A 25,464-nucleotide genomic window follows, 5' to 3' on the forward strand; every position below is an offset into this window, starting at 1 on the left:
TTCATTGCAGCCTTTCACATCATTAATATATATATATCTTTTTTTGCATTTTGATTCTTTTTTTTTTATATATATATTGTCACTTTTTTTTTTTTAGTACAATTGGTTTCACCGATGCCATCATGAATCTCTGGAAATGTTAGCAAAATTAGGTTGGCACCAGACTTGCCAGAGTATATGAAGCAATCTAGATAGAAGGGCATGCTTCAACGTACCAAGTATAACCGCTTCAAGAATGAATCTGTGACGCCAGTCGATGACCTCTTGCACAACCTGTCCATGAACAGTAAAGTCTCCACAGAAGCCAGTACAACAGTTACAACTCCGTGCTCGGTTCCGACTGAAGTCCTACAAAAGGATCAAGAGGATGGAACCGCCGCTCTTTGTACATTTATCCACAAAGTGTCCCACTTGAAACTCCACAGCTCGGGCAGCCTGTTGGGTATTAAAAACATTTCCTCTGCAGTGAAGGAGCTTGCTGGTTCCAAGTTACAGGGTAGCTCTCCTGCTCTAAGCTCAGCAGCAGGAATATCAGACAACACATGTAACCTTGTCTCTACACCTCCGGGTTCTCAGCAGGACGTGAGCAAGATGAGCACGGGAAAAAAAACCCGGTCAGAAGAAATGCATTTGGGAAGCGATGACTGGAATCAAAGCAGCAGCTTTGTCAATAAACCGTCTCGAGGATGGCTGCACTCGAATGAGAAGATCCTGGGACCTGGAGTGACGTACATTGTGAAGGTTGGTCTGTTTTGTACCCTTGGCTGTTTTTTCTTTTTTTTTTTTTTTCTCTTGCCTTTTTATCAATGAATGTTTCGGTTTGCCGTTTAACATCACATATATTCCCAATGAAAAAAAGCTTTCCTCTAGTTTGCATTATTTTGTCTTTGTGTGTTGGGGCTGCACAGTGGACACACAGATCCGTTGTAAACAAAATAATAATCAGTGTCCATCTGTTATGTACATTATGTGTTTTTTTTGTACAGGTAATAATTTATCTTTTGTACAGTCAGGGTATGCGATGGTTTCAATGGATTTTAAATGTAGCTGAAACCACGCATGTTAAATTCATAAATATGCTGCTGGTTTGATAACACGCATGTTAGGTTAATTAGAATATTTAGTAAAATGACTGCAGAGCTATTAAATTAAAAACTGTTAGAAATTGTAGTATGGAATAAACATCTCTCTCTTTAAAATAATCCATGGATACATGTTTTTTAACCTGTTGTATAGATGTATGAAAAGTGTTTTTTACTGGTGAAACATATTCAAGGCATTGTAATTTTAATAGCCTAAGAAATGTATGTAAGGTAAGATATCACCAAACAATAAGGGTTTTGCAAATCAATAATATTTTTTAAAATCTGTTTAATTGTTAAATTGCTAAATTGTACTAAGTGAAAGGAGTGGGTGGATTTTATTTAATTGTTTTGTTGGAGTGGAATGAAGAAATATTTCAATCACTGATATAGTGAGGTGTTTAGTATATGACAGATCACATTCATTGCAAGGCTTTTAGATTTATTTTTATAGGAGCACTTTGTTTTTAAACAATTATGCAATAAATATATATATATATATATATACATATATAATACATATTTCTGTATGTTATGTGTATGTATTATGTATACAAGCACACATATATTATTTATTGTTTTATATAGCGCCATCATATCTGTAGCACTGTGTGTATATATATATATATATATATATATATATATATAATTACCAATCCATCTATTTTTCAATCTTGTAATATATATATATATATATATATATATATATATATATATATATATATATAAATATGTGTGTGTGTGATTTTTTTTTTATCATGCTGTTTACTAAATAAACTGTTCTAAGAAGATACATTTTAAGGAGTGGACAAGGTGAAGACCTTTTTATATGAAAGTGTGTTACAGTGGAAGCGTATTACACTTATGCAATAACCACCTTCAACAGTTATACGTTCTTGTCTCTACCTTACAAACTATACATACCATTCATAAATCGACTATTGCTAAGAGCTTCATTCATTTTCTGAAATAGGGGAATCTCAAAAGTGAATTGTGTGTGTGTGTGTGTGTGTGTGTATATATATATATACACACCTGCTGTATGATTGTAGGTACATTTGATACGTCAAGCTTTAAACAATCTGATGAAGTCTTGATCACGGTTTGATGAATAATTGATTTAGGGTACTACATAAAGCCATGCTATTGTTTTTTAACATTTAATATTATCTTTCTACATTTTTCTTCTCTTGAGAGGACTGGGTGACTTATCTGATGCTACTGAAACTTTATTCTCAAATGGAACCTTGTGACTTCTACAAAAAAATACATTCAGGGGCAGTTCTGGGCCCTCAGCAAAAACATATGTAGATTACATTACAGACATAGTCGCAGTTTTATAGGCCTCTTCCCTATCATTTAAACGTAAATGTCAGTAGTTGCTTTGTCTGATTATATCTTAGTGACACCTAAGCCTACATATGTATTAAAATATTGAATTAACATGTGCCATGAGACCCACCTATTTACTCCTCTGCCCACTGTAAACGGTGGAAGGTGTGCAGCTGCCACCAGCATCAGGCAACCACAACTGTCAACAAGCACACTAGGCATCTGTCCTAAAGGGATGAAGGGGTGGAAAAGGTCAACGGATCAAAAGTCTATCAAAAAAAGCCACTGTTAGGGCAAGGATTCAAGAGTTAAACAATATCTGTATACCCAACAGGCTCTCCTGAAGAGGTTACAATATGTTATATATGGGAGGCATAATGCAGAGATTGGCCAAGCATCCATTATGATTAAAAACAGACCTTACCAACAGTGTCTGACTTTTTCTGCATGCGTAAAGCACTCCAATGTTGTGTTTTGGTCCGTTTCCATTTTGTGCACCCCAATCCGTATTCAGCTACTGCAGCCCAGTGATATACATAATTCAAGCTTCAGAATTTATTATGCCACAGCATGATATAAAATCACTGCCTTTTTGAAAAAAAGGACCTACCATTGAACAGTTTTTATAAAATTACCACGTAGCCTGGGCTATCACTATTAATTAACTTAACTTATCAGCTAAGCAGGTCTCATACTCATTTGCAATTTGTATTTATATTTATATTCTGACATGTAAGAACTTGTTATTAGCTCTACCTCTCTGCTTTGGTTATACCAGTAACATTTTCGTAGCAACATAATAATCGTGTAGTCTGTGTTATTTACCTTCAAGTACCAAATAGCCTTTATGATCCCATTTAATTTTACTGTTTAACCCCTTGATGACAATTGCCGGTCCGGGCACGTCACGGAAATTCATGTCGATAACGACAAATGACGTGCCAGGACCGGCACGTCATTAAACGGGTGCAGAAAGCGATCTATTTTCGCTTTCTGCACCGAAACGGCGTTGCTGTAATGCCTCGACCTCGAGGCATTCAGCAACGCCATTATCGGCACAAAGGGGCCATCTCTGGCCCCTCCCCGGGGCGTCAACATCCGCCATACTTTGTATGGCGGCGGACGCCCGTTTTAAAAGCGTTTAGGAGGCGATCAACGATCGCCTCCTAAACTTAAATGGTGTCGCTGGAATGCCTCGATCAGGAGGCATCCAGCGACACCAAACACTTACCTTTGGATGGGCTGTGACCGCTCCGGAGAGCGGTCACAGCCGCAGCTGCTGGTGATCTTCGCCATCTGCAAGATGGCGGCGGTCCGGGAAAATTCAATAAAGAAACAATAAAGTCTAAAAAGTTCGCTAGACGGTCTCCAGACCCTCTAGAGAACTCTGGCTCCACTTGCAGGTTGAATATAGGTACTGCATTCAACCATGCAAGTCAATGGAGCTCAGCTTTCTAATCACAGTGTGATTAGAAAAAATTAATTACAAATAAAATAAAATTAATAATAATTAGAAAAAAAATAGTAAAAAACCAGTAAAATGTAAAAATAATTTCCCACTGATTTCACTATCAGGGGAACCTTCAAGTTGAAAAAAAATGTTAAAAAAATTTAAAAAAAGGCAAAAAAAAAATATATATATATAAAAAATATATTTTTGTGAGCAAGTCCTAAAATTAGCATATTAGCTTAAAACAATTCTCGCATGGAAAGAGTTAAAATACTGGCATATTAAATGCCCATGGGGTGTCTACTTTTAAAAAATGTATGATTTGATGGGGTAAATTGAATTGGCCGGGTTCAACAAGGTCCCAATTAACACGGGGGGAAGGATGGCCACACATCTAATTTCCAATTAGAAAAATGCACACGTACCAAATGTGGCCTTTTAGTTCCCCCCAAAAATGACAAACCCATGCATGTGGGGTATCACTGTACTCAGGAGATGTTGCTGAACACATATTGGGGTGTCGTGTGACAGCGGCATATACCAGGAGCTGTAAATTCATACATAAAGTAGGTGTGTGGGGGAAAAATACACACACAAAAATACTACTGCAAACTTTGAAAAAATGCTGGTGGTAAAATGTGTGCATGCAAAGAGTTAAAATACCAGCATTTAAAATACCCTGGGGTGTCTAGTTTTCAAAAATATATGGTTTTGTTGGGCATACTGAAATGGCCCGGCTCAAAGATGTACCAAATAGGGCACGGGCAGTGGATCCCCAAATGCCAAAGTTCAACATTGAAAAATGTGCATGCCCCAAATGTGGCTCTTTTGCCCCCAAACAGCCAGGCAAAATCATTCATGTGGGGTATCACTGCGCTCAGGAGATGTTGCTGAACACATATTGGGGTGTTTTGTGATAGTGACATATACGAGAACTTTTTAATTCATACCTGAAGTAAAATGTGTGTGACAAAACAAATGGAAAAAAATGACTATCACAAAGTTTGACAAAGACTGGTGGTAGATATGGTGCATGGAAAGAGTTAAAATACTAGCATTTGAAATACCCTGGGGTGTCTAGTTTTCAAAAATATATAGCTTTATTGGGCACACTGAAATGGCCCGGCTCAAAGATGTACCAAATAGGGCATGGGCAGTGGATCCCCCAATACGCCAAAGTGCAACATTGAAAAATGTGCATGCCCCAAATGTGGCCCTTTTGCCCCCAAACAGCCAGGCAAAATCATTCATGTGAGGTATCGCTGTACTCAGGAGATGTTGCTAAACACATATTGGGGTGTTTTTTGATAGTGACATATACCAGAACCTGTTTATTTATACCTAAAGTAAAATGTGTGTGTAAAAACAAATGCAAAAAAATTACTACCATAAAGTTTGACAAAGGCTGATGGTAGAATAAGTGCTTGGAAAGGGTTAAAATACCAGCATTTGGAATACCCTGGGCTGTCTAGTTTTCAAAAATATATGACTTGATGGGGTAAATTGCATTGGCCGGCTTCAAAGATACCCGAAATGGCACATGGGGGGAAGAATTACCAGATTTGGAAAAAATGGCTTTGAAATAGCAAAACGATACCTGTACTTATTGCTCCATAACGTGCAGAAAAAAGCAAAAAAACATAAAAACATTGGGTATTTCTAAACTCAGGACAAATAGTAGAATCTATTTAGCAGGTTTTTTTATTACCTTTTATAGATGAGTAAAAGATTTTTCAACTAAAAGTTAGAAACAGTCATTTTTTTCTAAATTTTTCACTATATTTTATACTTTTTTTAATAGTAAATAATATGATACAATCAAAACAATGTCATCTAAAGAAAGCCCTTCTTGTCCTGAAAAAAACAATATCTAAGGTGTGTGGGTTCAGTAAACGGGAAAGAAGAAAATTACAGCTAAACACGAGCAGCGCAGAAACGGCCATTGTCACGAAGGGTACAAAAAGTAAAATCAGCCTTTGTCACGAAGGGGTTAAATCTCATTTTTTGGCCACCGGCTATTTTGCACTAAAGGGGACCTGTTTATAGCTTGTGCTTCTGGTTTTCAGTCAGTGCAATTTTCGGTCTAAATATAAGGAACTATGATATCAGAACATCGGCAAAGCATTTCAACTGCATCTCTTACATGACCCCACTCTCCTAAAATTGTGACAACCAATCAGGTTTAAGAAGTAGGCTCTTGGACTACCCTAGCACAGGTAGTTAAGATTATGTAAGGAAAGTTCATTGAAATGTATTTTTTACGTTTTAAAAAAATATATAGTACTGTGCAAAAGTTTTAGGCAGGTGAAATTTTTTTTGTAAAATGCTTCCATTCTAATAGTTTATTTCAATCATTTAACAAAAGTCTAAAGCAAATCAATATTTGGTGGGACCTTCAAAACAGTATCATTTCTTTTAGGTACACTTGCACATATGTTACCAATTATACCAAACAGGTGCTAAAGATCATTCATTTAATATGTAGGTTGAAACACAATAATTAACTGAAACAGCTGTGTAGGAGAAATAAAACTGTGTAAGGAAGGACCAAACTCACTAACAAGGTGAGGATGCTGTAGACAGTTTAATGTCAAAAGTCATACGCCATAGCAAGACTGAGCACAGCGATAAGACAGGTTGTTAAACTGCATCAGCAAGGTCTCTTCCAGGCAGAAATGTCAAGTCAGACAGGGGTTTCCAGATGTTCTTTCCAAGCTGTCACGTCGCCAGGACCCGGGACCAGCAGGCAGGCTGCTGCCAGATTGTAGGAAGGTCCTAGGTGATGGATACTAACCAGAAGGAGAGTGGCACACTCCCTATGGCCAATTCCATTTACAGACATGCAGCTGAAGGAACACGTGGGACTCGCTTCAGGAGGTGGATGTACATGGCGCCAGATTTAAAAATGCGTCACCATGTTGGGGTCCTGTTATGCTGCGTTTGCTTTGAGATTTCTGTTATTATTGTGCATAGTGATTCTGGTTTAGTTTGATCTTCCTGTGTACCATTCCCAGGGGAGGGCTGGCAGCCTAAGGCCTGAGGGGCAAGTCTAGTCAAGTGGCCCGTTGCGCCACCGAATCAGCCCACTATACATGCCCATCTTTTCCTGATTTTCTAACGCATATTGATGTAATGTGATGGGACTGGGAGTAAAAAAAAATTATGTTTAATACATTAAAAAACAGCTAATCTTTGTAACAAAATAACATTTAAATATGGAAAAATTGGACCCTAGGCATTTCCTTGGGCCCCTACCTGTAATTATCCCCAGAGTCCCTTTGTCCCTCATTCACTAAGCCACACCTCTGTTTTACTTACTCCCAGTAGTTCAGGTATAGATCAAATAAACAACACATGTAAACAGCACGTGCATGTATAGATCAACTGAATAAGAAATACAAACTCTGTATTTGCAGGTATACATAAATAATGCAAACATAGCATAGCAGAATAACACACAAACCCAGCTTTGCAGGTACAGATCAACTGGAAATCACATAACAACTAAGCATTAAAGGTATAGATAAAAACCCCTAAATTACCCCTAAATTACAAGCATAGATCACACAGGATGCACACCCCCAAAGCCAGCCCTGGTGTCCACACTGCCCACATAGAACCCGACCAGCACCAAGATAACATTAACAAATTACAGTCCAGAGTGAGCCAACTTTATCCCCAACAGCCCAGGGTGAGCCAATTTTGTCCCCAAACAGCCTGCCCTGACACCAGTACAAGCTCTGCAACACCGACACCCAAACACACACACCAGTACAAGCTCTGCAACACCGACACCCAAACACACACACCAGGACAGGCTTTGCCACACCGACACCCAGACACACACACCAGGACAGGCTCTGCCACACTGCCACCCAAACACACACACACCATGACAGGCCCTGCCACACAGACAGCCAAACACACAGACACCAGGACAGGCTCTGCCACACTGATATCCAAACACACACCAGGACAGGATCTGCCACATCAACATCCAAACACACACCAGGACAGGCTCTGCCACACCGACACCCAAACACACACACACACACACACACACACACCACACACACCAGGACAGGCTCTGCCACACAGACAGCCAAACACACAGACACCAGGACAGGCTCTGCCACACTGATATCCAAACACACACCAGGACAGGCTCTGCGACACTGACACCCACATCCAAAATGCTTTCCACACTGGTTTGTTATTTGTTTTGTTTGTTTTTCCCCCTTGTGTATTGATGCCCAGCCAGCCCCCCCTTTGGTTTTAATGTATTTCCCCCCACACCCTTGTGTATTGCCCCATGTGGCTTTGTGCCCACAGCCAGCCCCCTTTGTACATTATGCCCCAACACCCTTGTGTATTGATTTATGTGATGTCCCCAGCCAGCCCCCTCCCTTGTGTATTGATGCCCCCCTTTGCATTGTTAATGACTGACCCATGTAATTTGAACCCAGCCCCCCACCCCCCACCTTTGTGTATTGATTTATGTGGTGCCCCAACCACCCTTTTGTGTACTTATACCCCCTAGCCACCCCCTACCCTTTGAATATGGCTCCCCCAACTATTTTTTTTTTTGAATTGGCAGAAATGATATGGTTAGTACCCAAGTTAAGTATCCTTTTTTTAATACTTACGTTTTTGCCGCATCCTTCACTTATGCTGTGCTCCAACGTGCTTACGGCCGCTTAATGATTAACCATTGCAGCCGATGTGGCTGTGACTCTTAAAGCGGCCGTAAGACACGCTGGCCGCTTTAAGAGTCACAGCCAGATCGGCTGCAATGGCATTTCGGTGTGCGGGCAAGTTCGGCCGGCCTACCGCGGATGCTGCAGGCGTTAAAGACGGCCCTGGTGTGGCCGAATCAGCCGCTTAAATGGGCGGCCGGGCGGCCGTTTAATGTAGATTCAGGGCGGCCTGGGGGGCAATTGCCCCCCCTGCCCCCCGGCCCAGCCCGCCCCTGACCATTCCTGGTTTGTCTGACTACCTGCTCCCTAAACTGACCTTCGGATTGTAGGACTACAAGTTTTGTACCGAACAGTGCTGTGTCTGACCATCCATCCTGTATTAACCCCTGGCCTCCTGGGTCACCATTTTGTGCTGCAGGGCACCTGGATTCTTCTCTCCGGCAGCCAGCGGTGCGATGCGTGTAGACAACCTCTGGTGCCAGCTCTGCAAGAGCGTCCCATGTGGCGCTTTCATGCGGAAGAATGCCAGTATTTTCTGATATTCACAAGATTCCCTGTATTCACAAGATTCCCTGTGCTCACAAGAGCTCACCCCCCAAAAAAACATCAGTGAGCCACAACCATGCTTCACAGTGGGGATGGTATTCTTGTCGCTATAGGCCTTGTTGACCCCTTTCCAAACATAGGTTGAGACCAAAAAAACTCTAAATTACAGTGTGCCAGAAGCTGTGAGGCGGCATGTCAAGGTGTTGTCTGGCATATTGCAACCGGGCTTTTTGGTGGCATTGGCGCAGTAAAGGCTTCTTTCTGGCAACTCGACCATGCAGCTCGTTTTTTTTTTTTGGGCTCTTGAAACAACTACACTGTCTTTTTTCCAGAGCAGCCTATATTTCTCCTGAGGTTACCTGTGGGTTTTTCTTTGTATACCAAACAATTCTTCTGGCAGTTGTGGCTGAAATATTTCTTAGTCTACCTGACCTTGGCTTGGTATCAAGAGATCCCCAATTTTCCACTTCTTAATACGTGATTGAACAGTCCTGACTGGCATTTTAAAGGCTTTTAATATCCTTTTATATCTTTTTCCATTATTATAAAGTTCCATTACCTTGTTACGCAGGTCTTTTTATTTTCTGCTCCCAAATAACAAACTCATTGACTATTTATACACAGACACTAATTGCAATTTAAAAAGCCACAGGTGAGAAATTAACTTTTAATTGCCCTTTCAACCTGTGTGTGTCTGTAACAAGGCCAAACATTCAAGGGTATGTAAACTTTTGATCAGGGTCATTTGGCTGATATCTGTTATTATTATCATTTAAAAATGAACCAATGTGATAATAAAATAATCACAATTCAACAAGATAATTCATATGATCACTATTCTTAGGGTAAAAATGAATACAAACAAATAATAAAATAATAATAAAAAAATGGATGCGCATGACATACCTAGGCATATGAGGTGTTTCAGAAATCAGGACAAGTACTTTAACATATATATATATTGTATATCCACTGGCTATGTATATTTTGTAGATACACTAAATAACGTTTACCTACAGTGCCCTCCACTAATATTGGCACCCTTGGTAAATATGAACAAAGAAGGCTGTGAAAAATTGTCTATATCGTTTAACCTTTTGATAGTTTCTTAAAAAAATATACCAAGTAATCTGTTTTCATGGATCAAACAATTTCAAACACAACACAGGTTACATACATGTTTGTAGCACAATTATTAGCACCCTTTCAGTCAATACTGTACTACCTCCCTTTGTCATATTAACAGGTCTTCTCCTATAAAGGCTGATGAGGTTGGAGAATACCAAATCTCTCCAGATCCTTTTGAGGTTGACGCTGGTGGACTCTCCACTTTGGTTCACCCCACAGGTTTTTTATGAAGTTCAAGTCAGGGGACTGTGATGGTCCTGGTATGACCTTGATATTATGGTCAGTAAACCATTTTTGTGTTGATTTTGATGTATCTTTTGGATCACTGTCCTGCTGGAAGATCCAACTATGGCCAATTTTAAGCTTGTCGAGTGTTCCATTTAATATCTGTCCATGATGCCATGTATACTAAAAAAATGTCCAGGCCATCTGGCTAAAAGCCATCCTGAAACATTAAAGAGCCACCCTATATTTTACCATGGACATGAGGCACTTTTCCATATGGCTACCTCTCTGTTTACGCTAAACCCACCTCTGGTGTTCATTGCCAAAAAGCTCTATTTTTGTTTAATTTGACCATAGAGCCCGATACCATTTGAATTCCCAGTAGTGTCCGGCAAACCGTAGATGGTTGAGTTTGTTTTTGCATGAGAATAGAAGCTTTTTTCTTGAAACCCCCCAAACAACTTGTCATACCTGGGAATTCTCTGAGCTTGATCCGGAGATTGCCGGGTGTAGCACCGCTTCTCCGGGTCAAGACCCAAATCCTCTGGGTCGCGTCCCGCTCCCGGCCCATTTACCCTTTAAATGGGGGTGTTTCCTGCTGCCGTCATCGGGAACTCCCACCGACGTCATCAGGAACTCCCACCAACGTCATCGGGGCCGCCCCCTGACGTCACTGGGCAGTCCTGGCCACGTCCCGCAAGAAGTTCCCAGGTATGCAACTTGTGGTGATGTAGGTGACATTAGATGGAGTTTTGTCAACTTTTGGAGACTCTAAGACACAACTAAATTGTGCCATTCTCCAGCTGTGAGCCTTGGAGATTTTATGGCCACTCAAACTATTCTCTTCACAGTGCATTGAGAGAATACATGTCCTCTTCCAGCTTCATTCATTTCCAGTTGACTGGAACGGCTTAATTATTGCCCTGGTAGAAATGGGCAATTTCAATGTTTTTGCTATTTTTTTATAACCACTCCCTATTTTGTGAAGCTCAACAACCTTTTACCGCACATCACAGCTATATTCCTTGGTCTTACCCTTTGTGATGAATGGCTAAGGCAATTTGGCTATGTGTTACCTAATTTCATGGTTGAACAATTTCCTGGTCCCTGTCACCCAGGTGTACTTAAAAAATGTTAACATATCAAAGGGAATATACTTAAACTATATTTTTCTCATATGAATTCATAGGGATGCCAATAATATGCTACACATAAATTTTTTGGATATACCTGTTTTGTGTTGTGTTTGCAGTTGTTTGATATCCATGAGAGCAGAGTATTTTTGCCTATTTTTTTACAAAAGATTAAAGACAATTTTTCACAGCCTGTCTGAAAAAAGAATATATAGTTTGTGTAGTTAAACTAAATGAGAGTGGGGGAAATGATGCTTGAAAACAACATAGCTTTAGTCATTAAGAGATACTAACACACAATCTTAAAGGGAACTTCCCCCATTTTTTAAGTTATTAATAGCAGATTAAAATATCATGCTTTTTTGAAACCGTTGTTAAGGGATTAATGTGTAGGTAGGGCTTATTGTGTATTGCGTTTAGCAGCCCAGGAGTTAGCATTAACAGGGCTGTCTGAGTGCATCAAAATTCATTACGATACAGAGTCATAGGTTCAGGATTGAAATTACTACTACAAAATTTGACAAAGGCTCGCAGTAGAATTAGTTAAAATACTAGCATTTAAAAAAACCCTGAGGTCTCTAGTTTTCAAACATATGTGGTTTGATGGGATAAATTGAACTGACCGGCTTCAAAGATGTCCCAAATAGGATATAGGGCCAGTATGACCAGTTTTGGAAAAAAGATGAAATATGCTGCTTGTACTTTTTTGCCCTATAATTTGCCAAAAAATGCAAAAAAAATTAATAAAAACTTTTTTTTATAGTAAATTATATGATACGATTAAAAACAAGCCCTTCTTGTAATATATAACTCATGTGTACAGTAAATGACAAAGAAGACAAATACAGCTGAAGACAAACTTCAGAAATGTCAAAACAGCCAATGTCATGAAGGGTACAAAATAAAAAGCTCTGTCCTTAAGAGGTTAAAGAATCAGGCATGTAAAAACCCCCCCTGAGATTATTGGCTGCACTCCCATTCAATCAGCGTGAATGAGTGATGTTTCTGAGTGAAACTCTGCTCATTTTTCTACAACAAATGCATCAGTGCAGCAAACACTCCAGTCTTTAACTATTATGATATTTTTTCTTGGGGTTTTTTCGAATACAGACCTGAACTGGCGATTTGGAATACTTGGCAAAAGACCGACTGGCCGCTCCCCGACATCACTCCATACACTCCATATACACAGTCCAGGGCCATCTCCTTATATCCAGTCCAACTCTGTTCTAATGTGTAGATATTTGTCTACTATAGATTAAAAAAATTCTTCAGATGGAAGAAGAGACCTCTGAAGTTCTGCATATGCATATCTCATATTGCATTATGAAATTAGTAAATTGAAAGTACAAACTTTTGCAAAGGGTACTGGAGCAGTTAGTGGCACAGAAAGCACAAAAAAGCCAAGTTGCAATTTGCATTTTACTGAAAAACTGTTGTAAAGGCAACTGTGATGGATTATGTCTTATCTATAACACACGGATGGATAACTACTGACACCGTTTTTAGCACCATTGAACTAATTTATTAAAACTACCTATTGCTTATGCATTATGCTCAGGGGCGGGCTGGGCTGGGCTGGGGGGAAATTGCCCCCCAGGCCGCCCGAAATATAATCTAAACGGCCGCTGGGTGCTGATGCCGCCGGCCGGCGCAACTTTAATACTTTTTTTAAAAAATTTAATATGGCAAGCAGGATCGGCTATTAAATGAAAAAAAAATAGTATTAAAGCAGCGCCGGCAGGCGGCATGAGCACCCAGCGGCTGTATGCAATGGCCGCCAAGTGATGGGAGCAGCGTGAGGGATGAAAGCTCCGCCCCCTCGCACTCACCTTTCACCCCTCACGCTGCTCCCATCACTATGCGGCCATCAGATTGTTGGAAATCGAATCTAAACGGCCGCTGGGTGCTGATGCTACCGGCCGGCGCTACTTTAATACTTTATTTATTTATTTTTAATATGGCAAGCCGATCCGGCATATTAAATAAATAAAAAAAAGGATTAAAGTAGCTCCGGCCGGTGGCATCAGCACCCAGCAGCCGTTTAGATAAGTTTTCCAGCAGTCTGATGGCCGCATAGTGATGGGAGCAGCGTGAGGGGTGAAAGGTGAGTGCGAGGGGGCGGAGCCACTTCACTTGACTTGCCCCCCAGGCCTTAGGCTGCCAGCCCTCCCCTGATTATGCTTTATGCTTTTCAACCAATTTGTGCGGCAACTATTTGTTTTAAAATTAAGAAGCTTAATGAAGCTGTGTTTGATCGCAAAATTATGACAAAATCTTAATTTCCTGCCTTTAAATTCTTACTTTTATTCTCACATGATCAATCCAAGAGTGAAAATTCCAACACAGTGAAAAGATGAAGAATTGGAATAAATATGCAGATAATTGCTCCCATTTATAACATGTGTATTGGTGTAATGTGCAAGCACCTTTAAGATGAAGGACTTGTGAAATTGACTGTTCCCTATTGAGATGTAAAAATTCTTGCCACTCTAATTCTGCTGTGTTTTTATTTTGTAGTACTTGGGATGCATAGAAGTTTTGCGATCCATGAGATCCTTAGACTTCAATACAAGGACTCAAATAACAAGGTATGATATATGTTCTGTTTTAATTAAGTAAATGATTTTAATTTTTATTTGTTTTAATAGGGCAATATACTTGCTTTTATACATCAGTATTGCATATGACTAGTTTTACCAGAATAATAATTTATTCACGGTGAATAATCAGGGGTGTGTAAGGCTGCATAGGCTTTAGTCAGAGCTTTATTATTATTATTATTATTATTAAGGAGCATACTTATAATATATAAGATATATATCCTGGATAAGGGACCATATTGTGCTTTGGCAAATTTACCAAAACTAGATGTACATGGTCTGTTCTTAATCCATGTTTAATGCCTAATGACTGGATATTCTATACTATCTACCTCAGAACTAATGCGCTGCAGATTAGAAGTTGAAAAGTTTGGACAGTGGGCTTTCTTTTAGATCCTAGGGTGCATATTTTTCATGATGGACTATGGCCAGGGAAACTATGATTTCATGTTAGTCCTTGTGGGAAAATGTTTTTCTGATGAATCCTGATATATTCTTTTAATAATATATTGCAGAAAATATATAATTTATTGAATAATGTAATATGAAAGTATTTGTATGAGGGAATAAATGATATAATGAAACATTCTTTTTTCTCAAGGGACCAATTCAGCTTGATGTTCATGTAACATTACCCTCCAGTGTGTTTTACAACATTCTTTAATGCTCAGAGTTACAAAATTAATTATCTTATTTTTGCTTCTCTCCTGGTTGTCACTATTGAAGGCATGAAACAGACAAATGTTTATTTTTTTTAAAGCCCAAAATACAATGCTTTTCCATCTTCAGAAGAATGTGGAGGTGATCATACTGTGTAAGGCCACAGTGGATTACCAGGCATTTGTGGCCCCTATTTACCTAACCCCCAATCCTCTCCCTTATGGCTGCCTCTGTACCCAATAATTTCAATGCAAGCTCAGCTCTAAGACAATAATAAATATTGGCAAATCTGTCACACTACATGGCCATGCATTGCTTAGCCCACCACTAAGTATCACCCACTAAGTATTAGCCCACCCAGGTATCCCCTACAACTGCGATCCTACCTGACCTGCTTACCCGAGTCCTAACACTAACACTATGCACACGTACACACTGAATCTGGTACTACAATACAGTAGACATACTGACACTTTACATTTGCACATGCACACACTGACTCTAGTGCAATACATAAACACACTGACACTACGATATATACACACTCACAGACTGACTCCAACACTATACATATATACACATACACACTATACATACACACACACTATACACATCTGTTTCCTCAAAATAACCTCTATTAAATAACTAGGGGACACGATCTTCTGTTCTTGCCTCAGGTGCAAAAGGAGCTAGCTTTGACCCTGCCACTTGTGAATGCCACTGACACATTCAGTGTAATGCTAACAACTTCATTGGGAACACAAATGTCACTAACTAGATGTTTGGGGACAATCTGGTTGGTCACAAAGATGGCACTGACAAGCTATTTGGACACAAAAAGGCACTGATAAGCTATTTGGACATGTGCTGTCATGTGCTGTCTGGGGACAAAGATGCCACTGACAGGCAACCTGTTTGAGGTTCAAAGATGGTACGGACAAGCTGTTTGGGGCATAGATGGTTATTGACAAGCTTTTTAGGCACAAAGATGACACTGACATCTGTTTGTGGACAAACATGGGACTGGTACATTGTTTGGGAGAAAAGATGTGTTTGTGGACAAGGTCAGGAGAATCTGATTACTGTGCGCAGTCCTGTGACTTATTACACATTGTGCGATAAGTAAGTGACTGTGGCAGGAGGCATGATCAGGGTTTCTACAGACCCCAAAAATCCCTATGCAGCAAAGGGATTCACCAGCAACGTCATTATATAGTGAGTCAGATACAGACAGTGGTACAGCTTGAGTATTATCATTATATAGTTATCCAGACACAGACAGTTGCACAGCATGAGTCCTATCATTATATTTTCAGCTAGACAATTACCATGGTACAGCATTACTTCCAGTATTATATAGCGATTCAGACACAGCTGGTGGTATAGCATCACCCCTATCATATTTTTTAGCAAACCAGACACAGACGGTGGTACATCATAACTCCTTTTATTATATACCAATCCGGACACCATAACTCCCATCACTCCCATCTATATAATGAGCCAGACATTGACAATGGTACACTATAACTCTGATCTCCCATCATCATCATCCTCCATTTTCTTGTGCATTTCGTTCTTTTCAGTCTCACACTCTAAATATCTCACTGTCACTTACTGTCTTATACACACACACTTTAACACTTTTACACATGCTTTCTCACACTCGCACTCACTCACACGCTCTCACTCTCTCTTAATGTCTCCCTACCTTCTCTGCTGAACGCTTCCCTGTCCCCTTTCCTGCAGCGTTGCTTCTTCTCACCATGAATGCCTTCCGATTTCTTGGGCTCACTTTACATTTCTCACTGTCACATCACCTTGTACACCGTGCTGAAGTGATCAGTACTGTTAGTGTATTCTTGGGTAAAACTAGTAAAGTGATAGTTTAGAAAATGCATGAAATGTGATAGTTAATCTAGAAGCTATATTGCTTCTCTCGCATTACAGGTATTACCTGGATGTGGTGCATGCTGTGCAACTGTTTCACTGCGTTCCTGGTTACAAAATCCACTCATCAAACGCACAGGCAAACAAGCCATTCAACATTGAGATTAAAACTTGTACATCACAAACTGTGGTGTCCTCAATAAAACATGCAGAGAAGGGAAATCCGTATTTTTTTAAAACAAGAAAAACAATGAGAAAAAAAGCAAATCTTCACCTGATTACAATCAGCCAGTTTTGGAGGAGAAGCTTCAGGGTTAGCTTTTACAATACATTTTGCAGTTAGTGTAGTGACTACTGAAACAAAACCTGAAGAAGGTTTAGGACTGTAATGTCCTAAAATCTTGCATTTTAGCCCCCACGATGAAACATTACCTTTACATAATTTTTAGCCGTTTATTTATCGTAATAGTTTGCTAAAAAATAAATGTTAGTAATGGAGATAAAGTAAACTAACCGTCAGAAGCTGTGAATATAGCTAAAAATAATACACACTTATTTGAATGCATCAAGCATTGCAGGTATGACTGATGCATTAGTCATCAATGCTCCATCTGATGCTTTTCTTACCAGATGGTGATTATGTTTGAGGGCAGTCTGTAAAATCTATTCTTTCTCTTCTTTATCAGCACAACATGTTATGCAATACAACAGTATAACAGTGTGTGTGTTTGTATATGTGTGCATGCAAATGTGTGTCCCATTCTGCTTTACAGATAATGAGGGTGTGCTTTGGCTGCCATCTGTACACTATCATTAAACACCATAGGCTGTACAGGTCAAGCCCAAGGCCTTCAAGGTGTCTTTGACTACATATTTTAAGAACATCTATCATCACAGGACGCTCCATTTCTTGAAGGCACAGAGTGCCATAATTGTACCTGAATGTGATCCAGTGATGCAGTGGGGGCGCTACCCTAGGTCAGGCCTAGAGCAGCCCCTAAGGTAAATACATCAATGGTGGGAGAGGAGTGAACATGGCCAAATGACACTTCCTAGCCTGGAGAAAGAAGAAAATGATCCAGAGGCCTGGGTTACCATACCTTCATAGCATAATATCATGTGACACTGTGCAAGGAAGGTCAGTTGCAGGACGGAAATTGTGGTTACACTTTCATTGAGTTACCAACTACTGTAATAGCTTGGCTGAGAGAACACAGTGACTTAGAGAGTATCGCAAGTTGCATTAGAAGTAAATATGTTGTACAACAGGATTGCTTTTGTTTTTATGTATTCACAGTTTTGCTACTTAATATACTTGTGTGTTATTAAATGATCATTGTATTACTGAATCTGACTAATATTAGTATATTTAAATGTATGCAATGCACATTTATGAAATCTGAGATAAATATTTTATTCATGTGTTTGATATATTTAATTTAAAATAAAAGTATTGAACATTAGGATTTCACTGCATTACATAGTTGTACTGTTTCCAATTTGAACTAAGAAAGATAGAAGAAGGCAGGTACATTTATTATACGTTTATTAGTTTATCTAATTGTATTTGAATTGCAAAGACCTAAGTAGTTTTGAAAGCTTATAGTCCTATGTGATTTATTCATCCAATAAAGGTATCATAATCTTTATCGCATTTACGTACTTTTTTGACAGTTTACATGGTGCTATGCTATACTTCTATATAAATGTATAGATTTCAAGAGAAGGTTTTATTTTGGGACATATTTTGAATATAAATGTTTTTATTTTGAACAGGGTAACGTTTGCTACTATTAGTCTGTTATTTATAATTCTATAAAACCTTCAACTTTAATTTTATTTTGTAACTTTAAGCTTGTAGGCTCTGTGAAAAAGTGCCTCAATCATTTTGTACATCTATAGTTATACATTATCAGCTCGTTGGAGCAGGGCTTTCCTCACCCTTTTTCTATAAATCCACCTTTTTTTCTGTAACTGTTGACTTTTTATCCATATTGGAAGAACACACCACCCTTAATAAGCATGCTACTGCATATGGTAGCTGATGCATAGATGGATTCTGGAGAATACCTCCTTTGAATTTGCCTCTTTTTCCTGCTTCCCATTTCCTTTGCTTGGCAAGGGGGCCAACACGAATGTTTAAAGGAACCACACAGCTATCATATGCATTAAAGTAGATATGATGGATGGGATGTCCTTTTAATGAATGCATATTACAATATATACACTAAAGTGTAAAAAAAGAGAGGATGTTGTCTGACTTAATTATGGTACTGATTGCCGGTCGGTGTTTTCTACAAGGAGGCTTTGGATTTCTATTGTTTTCCTTCTATTTCCTTGCATAGCCTCTTTACGCGCCCTCTTGTCTGGTCCTACCTAGAATCTTGGGAGCAGTCAATGTAGCTCTTTTTGTATTATTATAAATAATAATAATAATTATTTTTTATTAATAATATTATTATTTTGTATGCCAAACATTTTCTTTTAGGTGCTTTGTACAACAGACAGATTATAACTATGCAGATTGAGCATCTGTATCATTTCATGATTTTACTTGTAATATATGGAGTATTGTGCCTTCAAATGTATGCGATAGTTGTATAGTTCATTAAGAATGTTTCAGTTTGAAGAGAGAGATAACTGCAATGTGAGAAAGGTGTGCAGGGAATCTGATAATTTGATAAAATAGATTGTAATTTCATAATGAAATGCCTAAATTAATTTTACAGTATATATACTGCACAGGAGAATTTTTTTGGACATCTTGTGCTTTCTTGGGCTCACTTCCATATAAAAAATGTTTGCAAGTATTATTTTTATGTGTGTGTTAAGTTAAAAGAACCATCCCGTCGCCCTAATCTGCGTGTCCTCACGCGGTGCCCACAATCTCACATGTAATACATGAACATGGGAATTATCCAGATTTGCAAAATCCACACGCAGACTCAGGGCCGGACATGGGATGACTACACAGTCCTGGATGCGTATGGCTACACATTATGTTCATATACTCTTATACTGTACAATGCAGTACCCGATCTGCTGCAGGAGCGCCAAGTATATGGTCTGGTATATGGCATTTGCCTGGTAATAGTCCATATATATATATATATATATATATATATATCTATATATATATATATATATCTATATATATATATATATATACACATAAAATGTCCTATTTCACCTACATTATGTCTAAACGTCAACTAAGTTATGCCCTGGACCCAACCATACCTTTACATATGCAAAGGCTAAATGGGCATTGCGCATTAACTGGTACCTGAATGACAGTATGTTGAAATATGTAGACTTGGTCAGCAGGACACGAGTGCACTGTGTCTGTAACTCTGGTGTCTGGTGTCAGACATAGGTGCAGCAATTGATTGCAAATCTGAATCTCACTGTGTATCTCTCTCTGTACCTCTATTGGTGACCCCCTGTATGCCCTGCACAGATCAAGCCCCTGATAATTTTACTTACCTTCTCCAATTTTAATGAAGGCACACTAATTAGTATTAAAATACTGAAGTTTAATTTCAAACATGGAGACAACTGGCTAAAGGCATCTACATCTTCCAATGATTTGAAAACAATTTTCTCGAGTCTCAAAAGACAGTAGCTGTTAAGAGGTAATTATTCTTATATTGAGCATGCAGTGTATTCTCTGCAAGGTAGACCCTAAAGTTTCTTGCATCCTCGGTGACCCAAGTAACTAGTGCCCCCTCCTGCATGTTTTTGCTTCTTTAGAAGATAACCGGATCGCAGTGGCCATCACCAGCTTGGTGATCTAGACTGCCACCTGGTTTTCCTGTATGGTAGGTGTTGGTTCTGCTTGACTGATGCATGCAAAAATCACATGATGCTCTTAAGGTTTTATCCTCTGCATGAAAACTGTATTGTTGTTTTATTTTGCATGAATACTGTCAATTTTTTATTGTGATTCTGTTTTTGTTATGCACGTTTAACCACTTTTTTCTGTTGATTTTTTAAAACAGAATCATTACTATTTTCCTGCCAGAGAAGCATGGAAGAAGCACACATTTATGATGGAGGTGACAACCACTATGCATATTGCAGTCAGTCCTTGTGTTTTACCACATATCATTAGGTGGGGACATATCTATTATATGGTGATGCACTGTATTTCATATATTCAGTGTTTGCTACTCCAGGTTTAGCAAAAGCAAGTTCTGTAATTCTAAATAATGGGAGTGATTATTTTGTATGGTATATTTTGGTCCAAGCAGGGGGCAGATAACCGAAGAGGCAAATAAAGAATTTCCCCTATGTCCACTGGTTGCAGCGGAGTCCCTACTTGCGGTTGGGTCTTATATTTGCCTGCACTGCACAGCAGAAGCACAGTACATGTTCTGCTGAATGACGAAGGGGACAAAACCATAACGCGTGGTATATGAGGACCTCTCCTGCAGCAGAGGTCTATGAACAGACCTTCCACTTCCTTTATTTTAGGCCTGTTTGATGGAGATCAATAATCAGCCCTGCTCCTCTAGTGGCGGGCATTCCAGTACATCTCTGGAAAGAGCGTGCAGGTGGTTATGCCACAGGTTTTCTTTTTTTATACTTTATTAAAGATTAATTATCATACATTATAATTTTAAGAAAAAAAATTACATCAAATACTTTTGATTTATAGCCCCCATGTAATGCTGCATTCTTTCATGTGTTGGGTACCCATGGATTTTTAGTTCTTGGGTTGATGTGAGTTTCCCTTGAGTTGGAGAGTTCAGGGAAACTCTCAATGGACCATTACATTCTAACAATCTGGCCCAGCAAAGGAATTAATTCTCTGAGATTAAATACCCAGAATAAAATTACCAGGCCCTCTAATTATTTGGTAAGTAGACTGCTTGTTCACAGGGTTGCCGAGATGCCTAAAACAAACATTCCTAATTTCCAAAAATATGAGCAGAATGTTACCAAAATGATATTACTGGTACCGTTAGGGCATACCTCATTGTTTTTATATTGATGTGTTAAAATTATTTTTTTCCAGACATAATAATCTGTTATTTGTCTCATCCTTTTAACATTCAATAATCAACAGTGAAAGAATTCTCCCTTACCTATAGGAAGAGAGCTATTAGGTATATAAACCCCTTCATAAATGTCTCAGTTGTCTGTACATCCCCGCAAGGTGTTCATTACACAGGTATAGGTTGTTTTGCAATGGTCAAATAAAGAATATTATCATGTTTCCCAGTTCTTTCTAAATTTGGTCTCTTTTTTTTTTCTTACAGCTAGAGTTCCATGTCTGGTGCTATTCAGGTAAGTATAGTTCGCATAAGAGGGCTTGTCCTGAAGATGAAGTAGAAAACAAGAACTCTTGGAGACTGGTGAGGGGCTACTGAATCAACAGTCAATGTCAATACTGATTGACAGCAATCCCATCGTTTATATTAAATGTTAAACTACTTATGTTTATCCATAAATAAAGCTGTGGTCATTGCCAAGTTATCCGTGTCTTGTGTTTTATTTAATGTGGTTATCTGATGTGGGCCTAAGCAGCCATATCAATGAAATGAGTTCTTAGTACTTGGTAAGTCCTTTAGTATGCATATTTTAACTTGGAAGAAGCCTACTTAATGTCTCTCCAGTCCCTGTGATTACATTGCCTTCAAGGGGAAATAGCTGGGGAAGAGGGAGATCGAAAACATAGAGAGGATTCCGATTAATCCCTTTATGCATTTAGTTACAAAAACAGGTAACACTAAATGATGCTGTGCATTAAAGTTTTGGAGTATACCTTTAAACTCTAGTTGGGTTGCATATGTACAATGATTATATGCTACAAAACAAGACCTGTGTTATTTCCTTTAAATGAATTCCCTGTATCAGCTTAAAGGAGCATTCATATTTATTTTTTGGCATGGGTAGGTTGCAAAAGTTACAGCTATAGAAACAGCCTTGGGAGAGTGTGAATAAGTGCTACATGCTTGCACGGGTGTCCATCTGTGTCCCTAGATGAAAGTGGAAAGTAAGAGTGGGCATGACTGCCCCTTTATTTAGTGTTTTGGGACTCAACTACATAAAAATGTAAGCTCTTTAAAACTCCTAGGTCTTTTTAGTCATCATACTGGAATGTAAAACATAGTTTGTTTTCTGTTTTATTGTAGAGAAGCTTTCAACAGAGTTTGTGAAGCTGTGCCTGGTACCAAAGGAGTCTTCAAAAAACGAAAGGTACAATTTGATTTCTTCATGCTCTTTAATAAATATTTATATATATATGAATTTCTAGCTCAACATCAGCCCAAGCATCTAAATGCAGGAGTAATAAATGAGAGTACCAACACCATAAATCAGGGGTAGCGTCTCTGCAAATCACTCAATGTGGTATATCACCCATATGTACACTTAATGCAGGTCTATAGGGTCTATAGCCAGACCCTAAGTCAGCAGATGCTCTTGCGAATGAAAGCTTGTAATCAATTGCAAATCAGTCAACCAATAAAGGTATCATCCTTACTATTGTTACTATTGTTACCAATTTTTTCCATGACTACAGCACAATTTGATCACCGTTTTTTAAGCCTCAAAAAGTCAAAAAAGTTACCTTGTGTAGCCACAAGGTGGTGGTATCAGACTGTACAGAGCAGTACATATGAATTAATTTGGGATTATAAAATATTCAGTTAACATGTTTAATCTATAAAAACAGTACAGTGTCAAAAAATGTGGGTGATTCATAGCGATTTCCTTCACATTTCGTTATCTTAATATTCGTGTCGGTATTGAGAAATCTTACTGCACAAGTGATTAGCACAAATAGTCAATGCTCCTTAATGTCAAAGACATATAAAGTGCTTCCAGGTATTCTGGGGATTTATAATCTTGATTGTATTCCCTTCTGTAAATGTATACATTGCTCATACTGCAGGGCAGCATTATGTAAAAGGATTAGGTGGTGGCCAGCAAAGTGTAAAAAAAAAAATAGATGCAAGCAAGAAACAAAAATTGCCATAATGGCAAACATATCTCATCTGCAGAGACTCAATTTATTTTCAAAGCAAATCAAACTTGGCAGTAAAGAAAGTGAGATCTATGAGTCATTCTGTACATAGGCCAACAGAAGTGAATGTGTGTTCTGGGGATGAGACAAGATCATTTTTTCACGCTTGTGTGAAGATGCAGGTAAAAATAGAAGATTACTGCATCATGGTATGCCCCTTTGTACGCTTAATTTTTAACAAGTTTGTTTTCATTTTTTTGGGCAATATAGTCTCAGCAAACTTTTACTTTCTTCAAAACACATCTGTCTACCTAATCATCATATTTTATGTGCTGACAAAAATGTGCAAAGACATTTCTATATAAAGAAAACAAACTTAATATTCCTACAAAAAAAGCTACATTTTTCACCTATTAAATGCCAGAGAAGCACTGACAAGGGCAAAAGTGGATGTAAACCACCAGGTTCTGCTCGCTGACTTCATAGCGCATACAATGTTTCCTCAAAGCGATAGTCTATATGAGATAGATAATTTATGTCTGTCTCTGCAAAATACATGTTTACTCTCCTAGAGTAACACAACTTCTCATCTCCATATCGCCTTGTTTCATTGAATGGCTGTACTGCCTTAATGAATGAGGGTGCCTGGGTATGACATCATAACCTGGTATGTGCAGTTACTTATTGCACTAACTGATGCAGTACGAGTGTTTGTGGGAAGGGTTGTGAAGGTCCATAGTACACCACAGACCCCCGTAAATGTCCACCATGATCAATGTTGGTGCCTACCCCTGGAGCTGACCACTACAGGATAGGTGAAGTAATATCATATTCAACAATACATTCAATAATACAAATCCTCAACCACTTGAGGATGGTTACCACTACACATAATGTGGTCCTTGCACTTGAATCAGGTTAGGATCCAGGAAAAGGTGATTTAAGATCAAACTATATAAATTGGATCTAATTTTTCATAGAATTAAAGGATATACATGGGATTATGTCCCTGACCTAAAGCGCAGAATTGTGTAGTTTAGTACTTTTTATGTATTTTCAGAAGGTATATTCATTTTCTTTCTGCTTAACAGCCAGCAAGCAAAATACTCTCCAGTATTCTGGGGAAAAGCAACCTACAGTTTGCAGGGATGAGCATAACGCTGAACATATCAACCACCAGCCTCAATATGATGACACCAGACTCAAAGCAGGTATGTAGTTATTAGACATGTGCACGGAAAGGAAAAATGCTGTGTTTGTTTTCGGGCAATGAATTTCATTTTCTAACCATATGATTTGGACGAAATTTGAAGGCTTTTTTTATTTGGAAATGATGGTCGGTGGTATTCCCAAAGGGAGAGGTCCTTGACACCTTCTGGACTCACCTTTCACTTACAGCAGCAGCATCTCAAGGTTAGGAAATGATCCAGACTGAATTAAGCATTGCAGGACCACCAACAGCAGCACTACACCAGTGGACACACACATCCAGCAGCATGATATGGGACCAAATTTCTCCAAAAGTTGGACCATTTTGATTGAATAGATTCCTCAAAGTAAGGCATGTCATAAAGCAGCAGTAGCAGCAGCAGCAGTAGAAGGACACTGGGAAGACACTGTCAGGTAGACACATCCAACAAGACGGTACTGGACACTGAAAGTGTGTTAGTGTGTGTGTGTTTAAGTATACCACTGTGTAGCTACATGTGCTAGTGTATATGTGTTTACTTAAGTGTGCAAGTGTG

At 38.9% G+C, this 25,464-nt stretch overlaps 1 pseudogene; it reads left to right on the top strand.

Annotated features, from left to right (window-relative positions):
* Positions 1 to 201: 201 nt before the first annotated feature.
* LOC149300523 (SHC-transforming protein 3-like) overlaps positions 202 to 25,464 on the top strand; it is a 33,101-nt pseudogene continuing 7,838 nt past the window's right edge.

This window comes from Sceloporus occidentalis, unplaced genomic scaffold (genome assembly GCF_023333645.1).
Source record: "Sceloporus occidentalis isolate IW3139 unplaced genomic scaffold, rSceOcc1.0.p SCAF_24, whole genome shotgun sequence".
Classification (NCBI taxonomy): Eukaryota; Metazoa; Chordata; class Lepidosauria; order Squamata; family Phrynosomatidae; genus Sceloporus; species Sceloporus occidentalis.